Here is a 19,557-nt window from a genome sequence, read left to right as displayed (position 1 = left end):
TTTAAGAATTAATAAAAATTCAGGAAGTGTATTCATTAAATGATGGAAAGGTAAGATGGTTAAAATTTATTAAAATTAATACTTTGACCAATGATATTTCCAAAATTATTTTATTACATTCATGCAATAATATTAGAAAATTGTGGGTTTTCTTAAGCTGAATCTTTTTTTTTTAACTTTTTTTTATTGTATAGTATAACATATATACAAAGCAAAGAAATAAAAAAGCAATAGCTTTCAAAGCATTCTTCAACAAGTGGTTACAGGATAGATCCCACAGTGGGTTATGGGCTTCTATATGATCCTCTCAGATTTTTCCTTCTAGCTGCTCCAGAACATAGGAGACCAGAGGGCTTAAATACTTTTTTATCATCACAATTGGCTTTATTTTTCCTTCTTTTTCTGTGAACAATAACATACATACAAAAAAGCTATAAATTTCAAAGCTCAATACCACGATTAGTTGTAGAGCATATTTCAGACTTTGGCATGAGTTACAATTTCACAATTTTAGGTTTTTACTTCTAGCTGCTCTAAAATACTAGAGATTAAAAGAGATATCAATTTAATGATTCAGCATTCATATTCATTGTTAAGTCCTATCTTCTGTATATAATTCCACCATCACTTTTGATCTTTCCATACCTCTATTTGGGGTTGTTTGGGCTATGGTAATTCTAAATTTTTGATATTGGAATGGTCTGCCACTAATACGGGGTAGAGAGATGGAACTATCTGATGTTCTGGGGAGATTGGGCTAGGTTTCAGGACTTATCTGGACCAGGGACCCATCTGGAGTCTGTAGGTTTCTGGAAAGTTACTCTAATGCCTGGAACCCTTGTGGAATCTTAAATATTGCCCTAGGTGTTCTTTAGGATTGGCTGGAATGGTCCTGGTCGGAGTTTGGCAGGTTATGAGAAGTAGCAAGTTCTACCTGAAGCTTGTGTAAGAGCGACCTCCAGAGTAGCCTCTCAACTCTATTTGAACTCTCTCTGCCACTGATACACTTAGTTTCACTTCTTTTCCCCATCTTGGTCAGGATGGAATTGTTGATCCCATGGTGTCAGGACTGAATTCATCCCTGGGAGTCAATTCCCATGTTACCTGGGAGACTTTCACCCCTGGATATCATGTTCCACATAGGGGAAAGGGCAATGCTTTCAGTTGCAGACTTGGGCTTAGAGAGACTGAGGCCACATCTGAACAACAAAAGAGGTCCTCCAGAAGTAACTCTCAGGCATGCCTATAGATAGTCTAAGCTTGTGTGCTACCTACATAAGCTTCACAAGAGTAAGCCTAATGATTGAGGGCATGGCATATTGATTTGGGTGTCCCTAAAGTTTGACACAGTATCAGGGGATTCCCTGATGGTAAGGTTTAATAGTTCCATATTCTTTCTCCCCTCCCTCAGGGGACTTTGCCAATATTTTTTGATTATCTGTTTATGTGCTGGTTTGAAAGGATGTATGTCCCCTAGAAAAGCCTTGTTTTAATCAAAATCCCATTTCATAAAGGCAGAGTAATCCCTATTCAATACTGCATGTTTGGATCTGCAATTAGATCATCTCCCTGGAGACGTAATCCAATCAAGAGTGGTTGTTAAGCTGGATTAGGTGATGACATATCTCTGCCCCTTTGGGTGGGTCTCGATAAATTTCTGGAGTCCTATAAAAGAGGAAGCATTTTGGAGAATGAAGGAGATTCATAGAGAGCAGAGCAGAACAACATAGCCTCGAGAAGCAGAGTCCACCAGCCAGTGACCTTTGGAGATGAAGAAGGAACATGCTTCCCAGGGAGCTTCACGAAACAGGAAGCCAGGAGAAGAAGATGGCAGATGATGCTGTTCTCACTTTGTGAGCTTCCAGATGAGAAAGAAACCCTGGCCTTGTTCACCTTGTGCCTTTCCAGATGAGAGGGAAACCCGGAATAGCATCGGCCTTCTTGAACCAAGGTGTCTTTCCCTGGATGCCTTTGATTAGGCATTTCTATAGACTTGTTTTAATTGGGACAATTTTTCAGCCTTAGAACTGTAAACTAGCAATTTATTAAATTCCCCTTTTTAAAGCCATTCTGATTCTGGTATATTTCATTCTGGCAGCTAGCAGACTAGAACAGCTTAATATACTCTAGGATATATCCAGGCAATACAATAATCTATTCAAGATTAAGAGACCTCTTTCTTATTTTGTGCTTCCTGTGTTTCACTTGTTCAAATGAGCTATACAGATAGGTTGAATTAGATAATGCACTACAGAAAATTTCAGTTCCAGATCAAATAAACCTTTCTTCCATTGGTCTCAAATAATATGTGTGGTTCTAAAATGCAGACATTGTCTTCTTTACCCCTATGTTCTGATTTACTTTAATCGCAACCTGTTCAGCTTCATTCTTACCTCTAAATATCAGGTTATATATATAAAACAGCCTCTCAAAATCCAGAAATAATTATCACCACTCCAGACTTAAATATGTCTGCTTTAAAAGCTGGCAATCTAGGCCCCTGTTTTCTTTTAAGCATTTCTAACGGTGTCCATACCATCGTTGTTTTTTGTTTCTGGCTTATTTTGTCTCACCAAGTGTCCCACATGTCCATTCATGTTGTTGTGTGCCTCACAACATTGCTCCTTTTTGTAGCAGCACACAACCTTCATTGATAAGTATACACCGTTGTTCGCCAATCTACTTTTCTGTCAGTGCATCCTTCAGCCACCTGCATTTTTGGGCATTATGTAGAGGGCCCAAAGTCCACAGTCCATCAACATTTTCAATATTAGATAATTTCATTGTCCCCAAGAGACAGAAAACCAATAAATACCCTCACAAAATAGGAAATCTAAACCTCTTCTTTACTCTTGTCCCTCCTCACCCCATTATTTACCTCTGCTGTTGCTGTGGTAGTGCTGATGGTTTCCTTTTGAACATAGCTCATAGCATGCAATAGCAGTTTTCCCCCTGTACCCTGGACTTAAACACTCTTTATCCAAGAATTGTATCTTTGAAGTAATCTTCAGCTGAATCTTTATCTATTTACCTCTCTCTATATATTGAGCTTTGTTATAGAAAAACACCTTCCCTAGACATTTAAATTATAGCAATTACCAATTTTTCAGATTCTCTTACTATTTGCTCTTCTTTTGTATCTGATGTTTACAATTACAGAATTTTATCAAGAAACATAAAAAGGCACTTAAGTAAGACAATAAGCTTCACTTCACTGATTGTCCATTAGTACTTTGAATGTGTCACCTGTTACATTTCTCAACCAGAACATATGGATATTTTCTTTGTACAAGGGTTGCATTTGCTTTCATAATAACCATAGGCAAACCTGCCAGATAACATTATCACCTGTTTCTAGAAATGTTTGCTTTACTAATTTGACCAAAGTTTATCTCCTTGAATATGGTTCGCCTGCTGTTGATATATTTGTTAACAACCTCGACTATGTCTATTTCAAATGTTAATCGTGATTATATAATTTACAACTATGTCCCACTATCTTAAATATTTTTCTGGGAAAATGACCACAAATTCACAAATGTTTACTTGGTTCTTAAAAAAAATGACATTTTGAGTAAAATAGAGACTTCTTGCCTGCTTAGGGAAGAAAGAATTTTACCCCATGTAAGAACACTCAGTAATAATATCACGATCACTGTTATTAGACACTGCCTCATTTTCCTGCAATCATCTATCTTTGCAATGGAAAGAGAGGCTTTTCCTGAGAATCTGAGGCTAAATAAAATCCATTTTCCCACCTTCAACCTAGTGTTCAGATCCATAAGAAACAGGAAAACTACATTTTCTTCAAAATGTACTCTCAAATTTCCCTTAACATTACATTCTCCTTGTATCTTTCTGAACGTTTCTTCTTTTCCTCCTTATCTCATCCTAGTTGCCACCACCTAGGCACTGCGGATTATAAAATACTCTGTTGAATCCTTAAAATTAATTTTCTCCTTTAATTTTCTGAACACTATTGGATGAGAATTTTATTACACAGAGGAAAAACGGACTTGTTCCAAAATAACAATCTTAATAAGAAATAGAGACACCAATCAAATCCAGGATGTGACTGGGTGAATAACTCACATGTTAAACCATTACTGTTTTGCTTTCTCTTTTTTATTCATCACCAGCTCTTTTCATTGACAAAACCCTTAAGTAGTAGTAGGACCTAACTTTCTGTCTTTTGTTATCTACTCTTCTCACTTTGCATACTCTCTTTCAGTGACTTTGTTCTCGGGATTTCAGTAGTGGAGGTTGGAGACTTTCACATCTTTTTTCACCAGTCTCAGTGAAACCTGCTTCTAAGAAAATGACTCTTAGTTTAACTTGCCTGGTGGATATCTGTACCTAGTTATTGTAATGGGGTTTGTAGTAGGAGTCCAGATTTATTCAAAAGGTTAGTCAACTTTCCCACCTTCATTTATTTGTCAGTCCATGTTTCTTCCACTAATTTTCATATATTACATCAACTAATAATCGGGGGATTATTTATGGATTCTTTATTTTGATCTGTCAGTCTGCTCATTCATCAATAGCATTTTGTATACTACTGCTTTAACCTTTAACATCTAGCTGAACTATTTCCTGTGCCACCATCCTAATCATCCTTTGATGGAAATTTGCATATTTCTCTTTTCATATCAACTTTAGAAATATTTCTGTAGATCAAAAGAGGAATACTGTATTACTTAAAATATTAATTTAGGAAAAAATCACACTTTTGCAATGCTTAATATTTCTATCCAAGAGAGAATATGTTTTTTCATTAATTCAAACAGTTATGTCTGCACTATATTGTCTGTGTTCTTCATATCGACGTAGTCTCTTCTGGAGGGGTTCATCATTATGCATTTTATGTATCTGCATTGCCGTGCTAATGCAACATTTTAATCACATTAAATGCTAACTGATTATTACTAATGCATGTAAGGACTTTATACACATTTTAATGTCTGATCATTTATAATCAAGCTTATTATTGACTGAACTTACTACGTGAGAATTTCATCACACCCATATTCCATCTTAATTATCTAGTCATGTCATCATCCTATGTGGCAAAAAAGAATTTGCCTCTTCTTTTCCTGTCTTAAATCTCTTATTTCTGTCTCTTTTCTAATTTCATAGGTTAGTGTTAAGACATCTTTTGAGCCATATGGAATTTTATACTCCATTCCCATCACTCTCCTTTCCTTTAATATTTTTTTCTGTCTCTGCTACTTTCAGAAAATGCTTGAGGAGGAAATAAGGCAAAGAACAAAATGATGTGGTACCTGAGCCATATTTGTTTGCCACCTAACTGTAACATCATCATCACCTATTTTCATATCTGGGAACTCACAGTTCCTCAAAAATGGCTCAAATAGTCAAAGGAATAAATGGGGAATAGATACATATATTGTTATATATGTATATGTGGTAGTTAGACTCAGTTGTCAACTTGACCAGGTGAAGGTTCCTAGATCTATTGCTGTGGACATGAGCCAATGGCATGTGAACCTCATCTGTTGCTGATTACATCTGTAGTCGGCTAGGAGGCGTGCCTGCTGCAATGAATGATGTTTGATTTAAATGGCTGGTGCTTAAATGAGAGAGCTCAATGTAGCACAGCCCAAGCAGCTCAGCATACCTCATCTCAACACTTGCAGCTCAGCCCAGGCCTTTGGAGATGCAGAAAGGAATCACCCGGGGAAAGTTGTTGGAACCCAGAGGCCTGGAGAGAAGGCCAGCAGAGATCACCCTGTGCCATCCCACGTAAGAAAGAACCTCAGGTGAAAGATAGCTGCCTTTCCTCTGAAGAACTAATGAAATAAATCCCCTTTTATTAAAAGCCAACCCATCTCTTGTGAGTTACATTCCAGCAGCTAGCAAACTAGAACAGATTTGGTACCGGAGAAGTGGGATGTGCTGCAGTTTGCAAATACCAGTCATGCTGGGCTAGTTTTTTGGATGGATAATGGGAAGATTTTGGAGGAACTGTGAATAGAATGATGGAGAAGTCCTAGAGTGCTTGAAGAGACTGTTGGTGTAAATGGAAGCACTGCCAGTCTGGACAAAGGGGGACACAAAAGGGACAAATTGGAGTTTGCAGAGTGGGAACCATGGAAGTTTGGGTCTGAAGCCAAGAAACCTCGGGCCAGGAGAGTGGACCCACCCATAAACATGGAAAGGGTGAGTTTGCCCTGACAGCACAGGATGAGTCTCCCATCTCATGGCAGTGGAAGAGTTGTGCCACCTCAGGCCTTTTAGAAGGTATAGCATGCCCCTTGGGGACTAGGGAGAGCCTGGCTGCCATCACATGGAGAGGTTGAGCATGTGCCCCAGAAATGGCAGAGAGCCCAGGTATGACCCTAATGCTTGGAGAGGGTGGAGCCAAGAAAAAGGTGGTCTCTTCAATGTCCCCTGAGGTTGATTTGGAAAGAGGCGGGCCACTGCATAGGCCCTTGGAAAGGGTGGGACTGCCACTTTCTAAAGCTGAAGGATAAATGACTTTCAGACTTTGAAATCCAATGGAGTTTGCCCTGCAGGTTTTCAGAACTGTTTGGGTCTTGTGACTTGTTTTCCTTCCAATTTCTGTCTATGGAAATGAAAAGGTGCATCCTGTCACTGTCCTCCTTTGCATATTGGCACCAGATAACTTGTTTTGAGGTTCATAGGTCCACAGCTAGAAGAGAATTTTTTGCATCTTAATATTGCTTAAGGTGATGCATATAGTTGCCAAGTTGACAAGGGGTGGACATGTGGTAGTTAGATTCAGTTGTCAACTTGGCCAGGTGAAGGTGCCTAGATCTATTGCTGTGGACATGAGCCAATGGCGTGTGAACCTCATCTGTTGCTGATTACATCTGCAGTTGGCTAGGAGGCGTGCCTGCTGCAATGAATGATGTTTGATTTAACTGGCTGGTGCTTAAATGAGAGAGCGCAACATAACACAGCCCAAGCAGCTTAGCATACCTCATCTCAGCACTTGCAGCTCAGCTCAAGCCTTTGGAGATGCAGATAGGAATCACCCCAGGAAAAGTTGTTGAAACCCAGAGGCCTGGAAAGAAGGCCAGTAGAGACCACCTGTGGTTTCCCACATAAGAAAGAACCTCAGGCGAAAGTTAGCTGCCTTTCCTCTGAAGAGCTAATGAAATAAGTCCCCTTTTATTAAAAGCCAATCCATCTCTGGTGTGTTGCATTCCAGCAGCTAGCAAACTAGAACAGTATATATATATATATATATATGTGTGTGTGTGTGTGTGTATATATAAACACATACATATTGTTATTTATATATGTATGTATATACATATATATTGTTACATAAGAGAGAAGATAGCTTCTGAATATGTTTTTCTGTGCATATCTGTATTCTGTCTAGAGGGTTGGAGAGAAAGACATCTCAGCACTGAAAGAAACTGTTCTGAGTAGAGCAGAACAGTGTAATATGAAAGCCTTACAAATGCTTAGAATTGAGCAATGGGGTAATTTATTCATTCATTCATGTATTCATACAATCATTCAATAACCACATAACAGATATTTCTCCAGACATTAGAGATAATGGTAATAAACAAACCAAAAGCCATGTGCTCTTCAAACATTCATTCTAATGAAAGGAGAGAGAATAAAAACCATTGTTGTGATTAAATAACCTATAAATTGTACCTAAAGCCAGGGACTAAATGAGATTACTCGCCAATTTAAGGTAGTTACTCAAAAGGCCAACAGATTGAGGCCAACAGATTGAGCCTTTAGATGCACAATTATTTCAATGTTGAAGAAACTGGGAACCATAAGAATATTAGTCTGAACATGCATTTTCAAAAAATTAGAAAAATAACCCAGTGGAAATATATATCCTGAAGCCTAGTAAAAGCATGTTTTAGGAAAGAAGACTTAATACTAGCCATTGGTTTTGGTAATAAGAAAATTACCTTAACATGGTTTGGGTTTTCTGAAGAGAAGGGCTGAATCAAGATTAGCATGAATTCAAGAGAGAATGAGAATAAAGGATAGTTGGTTGATATACCTCTTTAAAGCTGTTTTGCTGTGAAAGCTAATAGATATATACAAAGCAGTAGCTGAAGGCATACATGGTGTCTAGGGAGTTTTATCTAACACAGAAGGAATAATTATGTTTCAGAATAAAGAGGATAGCTAATAAAATAGTGTTCTACTATTCCAGAGGTAATAACATCCAGTGAAGGGCTGGAGGAAGTGGCCACTGAGAGGTATACAGATAATTTACTGACAACCAGAGGAGAAAAGGCACTATGTACAGGCTCACTGAAGTATGATCGGTGGAAGTTATGGAAATCCTCTTCTAATTGCTTCTATTTTTCAAAAGAAAAAAATAGGTAATAAGGCCGTTAGCATAGATTAAGGAGAGGGGAGAATATATTGATATTTTGAGAAAAGTTGGAAAAAGTGTGAAATAGTCTTTTAGAAGAATGATGTGTGAATGAGATGTCTATCAGGAAGTCTTAAGGTCTTATTAAAGTCAATAATTATGAATTTACAATGAGTAGTGTCAGAATACTTAAAACATTGCATGAAGGTTTGTAGAGCACAATTAATGTAGAGAAGGGAAGAGAGTTGAGCGAATTTGGGAAGGAAATAATATATTGGATAAAAATAGAACACAATTGGATCTTATACTCTTATTGTAACTAATAATGTAAGTGCATACAGTGTGAAGAACAGATGTGAGGAATGGTCATCCACAGTGGAAAAAAAGGTAGAAGTAGTTCTGCTAATCATTGCCATCCTGTTGTGGAGCCGGTGGGGGGGATTCCTAGATACAGGAAGAGAAACCCAGAAAGTGCTAACAGGCTATGTTAAAAAGGACAGGATGGTTTTTTTTTTGTCTCTTTTTTTAAGAAAATGTATTAAGTAAGGAAGAATAACAAGGTTAGTTTTTTAAAAGGCTTTGTGGAGTAAAAATCTGCAGTGGTTTAAATGAAGTACATAATAAAGATCAGAAATCTGAAACAGTGATATGGAAGGCAAACCCAAAAACAATAGAATTTTTGGGAGACAACAGATATAAAAATAATTTGAGAAAGTTTTGATAAGTATGGAAGACAGAAAACAGGATCCACCTTCCGTATATGTGGTACTTCAGAGAAATAGACCACAGTGACTAGAACAGAAGCAAAACTCAGAAACACTATCTAAACGAGAAATGCCCTGGTTAAATGGATTGAAGGGACTTATTCCAGGAAAACCCAATGTAAAGAGAAGCTTACCACATAGAAAGAAAAAAAAAACAGAAACCTATGAAAGAAATGAAAAAATTTTGAAAACATTTTGAATGAGAAACATTGTTTCAATAAAGGAAGAAAACTTAGATTTGCCTCATATTTTTCCATTGCAATGCCAAAACTAGAAGACAATTCTCCTTGAACAATGTAATCAGAGACTATGAAATAGCAAACTGTGCCAGGACAGATTTAATCTAGTGCATTTGCTGCAATCAATGTATAATATGTCTGTACCTCTTACTTTGAGGTGTCAAACTAAAGGGATTTTTACGAAATAACTTATTTCAGCAAGGGAATGGGCCCTCCGGTATGCAAAAACCCTACCTGTAGATATTACAAAGCTTTTATTTTCCCTAAAGCTTTCATCTGTGATCTCAGTAGATAAAAATAAGTTAGATGTCAATTTCACTCTTCTACCTCCCTTTGAAGTTCATGATGTATAATTTATTATGGCATCTCTTCTCTAAAATGTCTTCTAGTTTTAAAGGATTTTTGACTGAATTACATAGACCAATTTGAGAATCTTTGAAAAAAATTGACAGTCATTTCAGATCAATTTCTATGCTTAGAATGAATATATAAATCTTCCACGAATAAACACATAAAATTGAATAATAAAATGTCTAACAAATGTGGTGATTAAGTTTGTAGGTTAATCTGATTTGGATGATGTGCTAATTACATTGAAACTTTCACCCATAATTAAATGATCAATTGTTTTATTCACATATACTTTGGTTTAAAATACTGAACACAGAAGGACCTTGTCTGCCTGATTTTAGTCACAAGTGATTCCAATATTCCTTCCAGAATTTAGCTTACTTCAAAATAAGTGACTTGACTCCATCTTGAGTAAACAGCCCTTTAATATTCTTTATACCAGTTTGCTTCCATGACATCATCCTAGTTTGTCTTCAATTGCCTTTCTTCCTCTTAAGATTAGAGCCACAATTCTACCTTTCCCAAAAGTTAAGGCTGTATTCCACTAGTAGAGATATTTGAGATTTAATGGGAGTTAGACATTTTCATTCAACTTAGCTTAAGTAGTTTTAGTACATTAAAATATCCCTTTGTGGGATCTATAATATTATTAATATTTTATAAATATATTGATTTTAGAGTATTTTGTTGAGCATTAATCAAACTTATTGGGAAATTGTGCTACTAAAGTTATTTCCTGAATGTTTTAGAAATACAATAACTTTTAATATAATAACCATTCTTTTCTTAATAATGGAGGTGATATAAACTGTTCTCTGTAATTAGTGGTGTAATTGCTGAATAATATGTCAAAGAAAGAATAAAAACAGCAATAAAAATTCAATTCTATATTCCTTAATTTATTCCAGACATGATACCTGGCACTATAGTTATTATTTACTTTGTATTTCCTAAAAATGTTATGGACATGTCTTAATACTTTCTTATTCTGCAGATGGGGAAACTAAGGCTTAAATGGTTATGTGTCTTGCCAAGGTCAATATGTTTAAATTGGAATTTAAACTCAAGTAGTGTGATGTTAAGATTCAGCTCATCACTATTGAAACAAAAGGGTGTTGCACACAGAGTAATAATCTATATAAATGCAATGGCCATACTGTTGTAGAATTTCTTTAGTTTACTTTTTTTATAATTACTCAGATGTCTCCTAGGTGACTTTTGTGTAATGTGAAAGTTACAAAGAAAAATTCATATCTAAAATGCATGCCTATTCTTATAAGCACTTTGCAAGAACTATATTAATAAATCATCTGGGAAACATGGCACATATAATGGCCATTTATTGTAAGTCACTTTCATCTTTCATATCAATGCTGAAAAATATAAATATTAATTTTCAACAGTTGCTACATGTACTACCACTAGGTGATGGTAAAAAAAAGAAATCTAGATGTAGAGAAAAGGTGGAATATATATTAACATGAGGCTATGTTGTACTGTCTGTGTCTTTTAAGCATCTTTTACTTTTTCAGACTATATGTTTTTCTCCCATATTTAATTTGACATCTTTTATGGCCCTATATATTTTAGAGAACTTGCAACAATGCTGACTAATATGACATAAATCATTCAGTTTGATTTTCAGTGGAAAGTTTGAAATATTGATCTTCAAGCACTACTAACTGATGCTTTTATAAACACCAAGTAGCTTAGGTTTTGGTAATTTTCCTGAATGGCAAAAAAGTGATTTTGGAGACATTGGAGCCTGCATTAGTCAGGGTTCTCTAGTAAAACAGAATCAACAGGAAATATCTGTAAATATGAGATTTGTAAAGGTGTCTCACACAGCTGTGGAAATGTAAGAGTCCAAAATTTGTAGGGTAGGCCGCAAGGCTGGCAACCGAAGAAAGGACTCAAACTCCACAGGAGAAGCTCGCTAGCTGAAGAAACTGAAAATTCTTTCTTCTCCCTTAAGTCTTCAATTGATTGGATCAAATCCAACTGATTAGATTCTCTCATTTGTAGAAGACACACCCTTAGTTGATCATAGATAAAATTATCAGCAGATACAATCAACTGACTCATGATTTAGTAAACTATCCTTCTGGCTTACCAACCAGCCATGAATTATCCTGCAGCAATGATTAGGGGTTAGTCCAGGGCTTGCTCAACCAGGCAACCAGGCACCCTCACCTGGCCAAGTTGACACCTGAACCTAACCATCACAGAACCTTCAATTTGATTTTGGGTTTCTTGCTCGTAGAGTAGAAAAAGAATTCACACACACAAAACTCACATAAAACTAAAATATAGCAAAATAAAGTGGGAGTAAACACCAAACCAAACCAAACTGCTGTTGATTTTGACAAACTTCTTTTCTAATTGCCACCCTTATTTGTCAGTGACTTGATAGTAAGCTAAAGAACATGTAATTTAAAATGTAACAGGAAATATATCTGTCATGCTTGAAATTAAATAATTAACCAGTGACTTGTTCTTCAAACTTCCATTTAATATCTTTTTTTTTATTTTTGCGTGGGCAGGCATCGGGAATTGAACCCAAATCTCTGGCATGGAAGGCAAGAACTCTGCCTGCTGAGCCACCGTGGCCCACCCTTAATATCATTTTTATAGGGGAGATTTATGTCAGTGGGCATATTGTAATAATAGTGATTATACTAATAACAAAGATTTGATAATAATCTTTTATTTTGATTTTTAACTTTTTTATTGTATAGTGTAACATATATACAAAGCAAAGGAATTAAAATAGCAATAGTTTTCAAAGCACTCTTCAACAAGTAGTTACAAAACACATCCCAGAATTTGTCATGGGCTGCCATATGATCCTATCGTATTTTTGCTTCTAGCTGCTCCAGAATGTAGGAGGCTAGAGGGCTTGAATATTTTTTTATCATCACAATTAACTTTTTTCCTTCTTTTTTTGTGAAAAATAACATATATACAAAAAAGCTATAAATTTCAAAGGAAAGCACCACTATTATTTGTAGAACATATTTCAAAGTTTGACAAGGGTTACAATGTCACAATTTTGGGTGTTTACTTTGATCTAAGATACTGGAGATTAAAAGAGACATCAGTTCAATGATTCAGCATTCATATTCATTTGTTAAATCCTATCTTCTCTGTATAACTTCATCATCACCTTTGATCTTTCCATCCCTCTCTTTAGAGGTGTTCAGGCTATGGCAATTCTAAATTTTTGATATTGGGAGGAGGGTCTGTCACTAATATGGGGTAGGGAGATGGAACTATCCGATGTTCTGAAGAGGCTGGGCTAGGTTTCAGGATTTATCTAGACCAGGGACCCATCTGGAGGCTGTAGGTTTCTGGAAAGTTACTCTAGTGCATAGAACCCTTGTGGAATCTTATATATTGCTCTAATGTTCTTTAGGATTGGCTGGAATGGTTGGGGGTTGGTAGGTTATGATAGGTAGCAAGATCTACCTGAAGCTTGTGTAAGAGTAACATCCAGAGTAGCCTCTCAACTCTATTTGAACTCTCTCTGCCAATGATACTTAATTAATTATACTTCTTTTCCCCTTTTTGGTCAGTATGGAATTGTTGATCCCATGGTGCCAGGGCTGGATTCATCCCTGGGAGTCATCTCCCATGTCCTCAGGGAGACTTTTCACCCCTGGATGTCATGTCCCATGTAGGGGGGAGGGCAATGCTTTCACTTGCAGAGTTGGGCTTAGAGAGACTGAGCAACAGCAGAGGTCCTCCAGATGTAACTCTCAGGCATGCCTATAGATATTCTAAGCTTCTTTGCTACTTACATAAGCTTCACAAGAGTAAGCCTCATGATCTAGGGCATGGCCTCTTGATTTGGGTGTTCCTCAAGTGTGACACAGTATCAGGGGATTCCCTGATGGTAAGGTTTAATAGTTCCATGTTCTTTCTCTCCTCCCTCAGGCAACTTTTCCAATACTTTTTGATTATCTGCTTAATATACTCTAGGATGTTTCCAGGCATTACAATAATCTATGCAGGATTAAAGGACCTCTTTCTTATTCTGTGCTTCCTGTGTTTCAGTTGTTCAAATGAGCTATACAGATAGGTTGATTATACACTACAGAAAATTTCAGTTCCAGACCAAATAAACCTTTCTTCCATTGGCCTCAAAGAGTATGTGTGGTTCTAAAATATAGACACTGTCTTCCTTACCCCTTTGTTCTGAATTACTTCAACCCCAACCTGTTTGGCTGTGTTCTTGTCCCTAAATATCAGGTTATTATTTATATATATATATAATAGCCTCTCAAAATCCACAAATAATAATAATCACCACTAGGTCTCAATGTGTCTGCTCTAAAAGCTTACAGTCTAGATCCCTGTTTTCTTATAAACATTTTCTAAAGGTGACCATACCATTCTTGTTCTTTTGATTCTGGCTTATTTCATCTCACCAAATGTCCCACATGCTCATTCACATCATTGCATTCCTCACAACTTTGTTCCTTTTTGCAGCAGCACAACCTTCGTTCATGAGGATACACCATCGTTCACCAATCTACTTCTCTTGTCAGTGCATCCTTCAGCCACCTGCATTTGTTGGGTATCATGTAGAGGGCCCAAAGTCCATAGTCCATCAACATTCTCAATTTTAGATAATTTCAATGTTCCCAAGAGAAAGAAAACCAACAAACACACCCTCGCCAAATAGGAAATCTAACCTCCTCTTAACTCTTGTCCCTCTCCCCTTGGTAATTGTCTTTTTAAGAACCTCTTTGTATAATTGTTGGTTATTTTTAGATTGGTTTCTCTTTATTTTTTATAACTGACAACTGAAGATTCATGGATGGAGAAAATAAATTACCAGGACACTTAAAATAGAACTTGTACTTTAGTGCAATAAATAATTTATTTGATTAGCCATGTACATGGTCAAAATCAAGAACAATTATTTCATATCACAGGGAGAGAGAGAGAGATAACACATAGTAAAATCAAATTCAATACAACTTCTCTCTGTGTTTAATATATATGTGTATATATATATACATAAATATATATACACATGTGCATGTATATCAAATATAAGTCTAACTTGATCCCTAACCACAAAATCTAAAACTGCAGAACTAGAGAAATCTTTGAGATCATTTAGTCACTCTTCTAATGAAGCCCCAAACATGCATTCTTTCTATTTCTCCCTTTCACAGATGATTAAACTGAGATCACAGACTCTTAACTTATTTGTACAAGGTCATTTCACAGCTAGTAAGCAGTAGAGATATTGTTTTCAGGTTTCCAATTTAGTGTCTTTTACCAAACATGAAATAAGTAAGTTTTGAGGCTATCCAATGTTGAAAAAATAATGAAAATGCAAAGACATTAGAAAATAGTTATATGAGCAATATTATTACTGTGCTTTATAGTTTGAGTTTCCACCATTGTGCAGATACAGTTTATGAATCTCTTTAAAAGTTTAATAATTATAATTTTGAATATTTTTTATTGAAATAAAGATGGACACACTTTTGTTCTCATTTAGTTTAAACCATCTACTTTTTATTTCTCATTCCCCCTCCTCCACAGATTCTCCCAACCGAGCAAACAGTTACAGAAATACTTATGGATATTAAAATCAAAACCTATAAAACAGTTCTAGACCTGTCACTTACTAATCAGAGTGTGATCTTTGATAAATAATCAAACTATGATGTCAGGTATTTTAAATCTATTTTAAAAAGAGAAATAATAATGCATAACTTTTTTTGCTTTATATAAAGTTTATTTTCTTTTTTAAACTAACTTGTCTGAAGTAAAATTTACATATAATAAAATGCACATATTTCAAATGTACAATGTGATGAATTTTCACAATTACACATGCAGGCATGTAACTGGCACCTCAACAATCTCATCATCCTTAAAACTTGCTTCACATTCCCGTGTAGTCAACCCATCCACCCTCATTCCCACCCCCAAGCAACTATTGATTTGCTTCATGTCACCATAAGTTTTGTATATTCTAGAATTTCACATAATGTATTTTGTATCTGACATTTTGCACAACATAATATTTTTGAGTCATTTTGTTATGATACTTTATTCCTTATTTTAATGAACAATATTCCACTGTTATGGATATAGAATAATGTGCTTAAACATTCGTCTGTTGATAGATATTTGGAATGTTTCCTGTTTAGTCCTTTTTTGAATAAAGTTATTATGAGCATTCATATCAGTTCCTTCTTTTATTGTTAAGTAGGAAAAAAAATTATTGGATGAAAACTTTTTTAAAGCCCCAGTAAGAAATAACAAAAACAACTTACAAGTCTTTTTCAATCCTTTGCATTTTAAGCAGCATATTTTCTTCAAAAAATGACCATTTCATATATATATAATGACCATTTCATATATATATATATACATGTGTGTGTGTGTGTGTGTATGTATGTATGTATATATCCTCTTCTGTAGGCTAGGCATGTTTATTTGGGTAATGCCCAGCATGTCAATCATTCCCATCACAATCACTGTAACCCTGGTAGTTATTCCTGATGGAAACTAGCACTAAAAGACAGGCCCAGACACCCATGCTGCTTCTTTACTCTCAAACTTGGCAATTTCCTGGGCATGTGTTGGAGGTTGTGACTCCTGTCTACTGGTTCCACATGGAAAGTTCCAAAGGCCAAATCTTTGCCAATTAAGTCTCTAGAATGCTATGATGCAATGCAAATTTCCTCCAATCTCCTTTGTTTTTTGATGCTGCTGTCCTCTCTCTAAGTGCCCAATATCTAGATAGTCTGGATTTTGAGTATTCAGATCAGTACAATATCTGGCCTTTTTTTTTTTTTTAAGTGAATGGCAGATGTTTTCTACTTGATTCTCCAGTTAAGAAAAAATATTATACTTATTGTAATGAGAGTAGACCCCTGCTGAATGCTTTATTATCTTTAACAGAGGTTGCTTCAAAGCCAGTTGGACAAAAATAATGACTGTGGCAATGATGGATGTAAGCTAGTGAGTCTTCTTTCAATCCATGGGTTTGACAAGGACTTTGACAAGGGCCCCTGCAGCAGTTTCTTCAGCTGTTTTATTCTTCCCATGAGGCTTATATAGAACATAAGAGCATCCTTTTACATGAAAGAGGTCATTAATTTGTCTAAACCATCTTATAAATGTATATTTCCAGTGAAAGGGCCAAACCTAATATCTTCAAGTGGAGGTTGAAAGCCCAAAATACTCTTGGGTAATAGGTGGAATATTTCCAGCTCTCAATGTACTATATAAGAGATTCCAACAAGAAATGAATGAGGAAATACCACCAGAAGTCTTACATTGTGGTTGACTTATTAGGTACCATTGTGTGAGACCTAATATATTGCATTGCTTAATATCTTCAAGAGAAAAATGCTAAGAACACATCCCTCTGATGTCTTCCTTCTTATCTGAAATTTGTTTCTTTACATTGCCTGATTTGTGTTTCGAATTTTTGGCCAGCCCAACAAATTAAAATTTCCCATTCAAGTGATATCGTCCCCAAGTTATTGGATAAATTTTTCAAGCTAATTTTTTTCATTATAGATCTTTCCTGTGTACTAGTAGGGATACCAATGTATCTTGATGAATTACTTCCAGCAGTGTTCTAGTTTGCTAGCTGCCAGAATGCAATATACCAGAAACAGAATGGCTTTTAAAAAGGGGAATTTAATGAGTTGCTAGTTACAGTTCTAAGGCTGAGAAAATGTCTCAATTAATGCAAATCTATATAAATGTCCAATCAAAGGCATCCAGGGAAAGATACCTTGGCTCAAGAAGGCTGATGAAGTTCAAGGTCTCTCTCTCAAGTGAGAAGGCACATGGGGAAAGCAGGGTCAGGGTTTCTCTCTAGGCTGGAAGGGCACATGGCCAACACGGAGTCATCTGCTAGCTTTCTCTCCTGGCTTCCTGTTTCATGAAGCTCTCCAGGAGGCATTTTCCTTCTTCATTTCCAAAGGTCGCTGGCTTTGTGGACTCTGCTTCGTGGTGCTACAGCTTTCTCTGCTCTCTCCCAATCTCATTCTCCAAAATGTTTCCTCTTTCATAGGACTCCAGAAACTAATGAAGACCCACCCAAATGTATGGAGACATGCGTCCACCTAATCCAGTTTAACAACCACTCGTGATTAAATCACATCTCCAGGGAGATGATATAATTACAGTTTCAAACATACAATGCTGAATAGGGATTAGAAGAAACAGCTGCCTTTACAAAATGGAATTAGGATTAAAACATGGCTTTTCTAGGGGACATGCATCATTTCAAACCAGCACAAGCAGATTAAGAGGTACTATTGGGGAAGCAAGAAGTGTATGTTGAGTTTGGAGTTTTATAGAATGAAGTTGCCTGGTGGAGGTACCATAATTTTTTCCTCGAGTTATGAGTCACTGGACATCTCCATGGATAATGACCACCTCCTTTAAGACTCAAGGATGCTCCTGAGGCACTTGTGCAAAAAGATTTTACAGCACCTTGTATATTCTCTTCAGGAGAATTTCTCTCAGGTTTGTGTTCCTCATCTCCAAAACCAATTACCTTTTCTGTTTCTGCAACATTAGGCATTGAATGAAACTGTAAATGCTTGTTAGGAGGAAAAAGTTGCAACTCTTTGTTTCTTGGAAAACAACTTTGACAGCTGTTACAACATTCTACAAAAACTGGAGAGCTTCAAAACAGGCTTCAGGTTTCTCCTGTGCACGATGCCAGGATCCAGCCCATGCTTTGATGGAGGCAAGGAATTCCGCACCACCCCCCATCTCTGCAAAGCTCCAGGTTGGGCGGGGATGGGAGGATGTGCGCAAGGGGCAGCGCAGGCGGGTCCCTGACCCCGCGGAGCTGCTGCGCTTGGAAGCGCCGCCAGCGCGGAGAGGAAGGTGCCTGGCTGCGCCCCAACTCTGTGCGCGCCTAGCTCTGGCCGTGGCCGATCTGGGCGTGGCGCTTCAAGGCCGAGCTGCAGACCCGGGCTCCCTAGCAGGGCGGTGCCTCTGCCCCATTTCCCGAGAGGAACGTGGTCCATCCCTCCCAGGACGCTGCGGGCCACGCTGCCTGAGAATCCTTAGTTCCTTTTTGAACCTAATTTTTTTATGATCTGTGGTAAATACTTGGTAGTGAATTTGCTGGGTCATGTGGGAAGTGGATGTTTAAATTTCTAAGAAACTGTCAAAGAGTTTTTCATCGTGCTGCTTTTCATCTTCATTGACAGTAAAAGAGGGTATCAGTAGTTTCAAATTCTCTCCAGAATATGGAATTGTCAACCTTTTACATTTTACCATTCCAGTTGATGTGTAGGAGTATAGTATTGTGATTTTAATTTGCCTTTCCCTGAAAATTAATGATGATGAGCATCTTTTCATGTCCTTATTGACGTCTGTATAATTTTTGATGGTGTCCAATACTTGCTTCCATTTAAAATATTTGGGTTTTTTTGTCACAAAGACTTTTATATATTCTAGTTACAAGACTTTTGTCTTGTACATTTATTCTGAATATTTTTTCCCAGCATATGGCTTGCCTTTTCAATTTCTTAACAGTGTCTTTAAAAGAACATACCTTTAAAAATACTTTATGTAACCTCATTTGTTAGTTGTCTATTGATGTGTAACAAATTTCCCCCAAATGTAGTAACATAAAGCAACAGTATTTATTATCTTATAGAGTCCTTGCTGTTAGGGCTCTGAGAGCAGCTAGGTGGGCGATTCTGGGACCTTTCATAAGGTTGCAATAAACCTATTAGATGGGACTGGAATCATCTCAAGTTGATTGGTGAGAATCGTCTTTAAGCTCACTCTTGTAGATGTGGTTCACTCAGTCCTTCCCTACATAGACTTCACCATATGGCTGGACATG

At 36.8% G+C, this 19,557-nt stretch overlaps 1 pseudogene; it reads right to left on the bottom strand.

Moving 5' to 3' along the window:
• Nucleotides 1–16,219: 16,219 nt before the first annotated feature.
• LOC143690204 (basic immunoglobulin-like variable motif-containing protein) lies at nucleotides 16,220–18,273 on the bottom strand (annotated as a pseudogene).
• Between the last annotated feature and the right edge of the window lie 1,284 nt (nucleotides 18,274–19,557).

This window comes from Tamandua tetradactyla, chromosome 7, assembly GCF_023851605.1.
Source record: "Tamandua tetradactyla isolate mTamTet1 chromosome 7, mTamTet1.pri, whole genome shotgun sequence".
NCBI classification, from domain to species: domain Eukaryota; kingdom Metazoa; phylum Chordata; class Mammalia; order Pilosa; family Myrmecophagidae; genus Tamandua; species Tamandua tetradactyla.
This window is presented reverse-complemented; position numbering and strand designations above follow the sequence as displayed.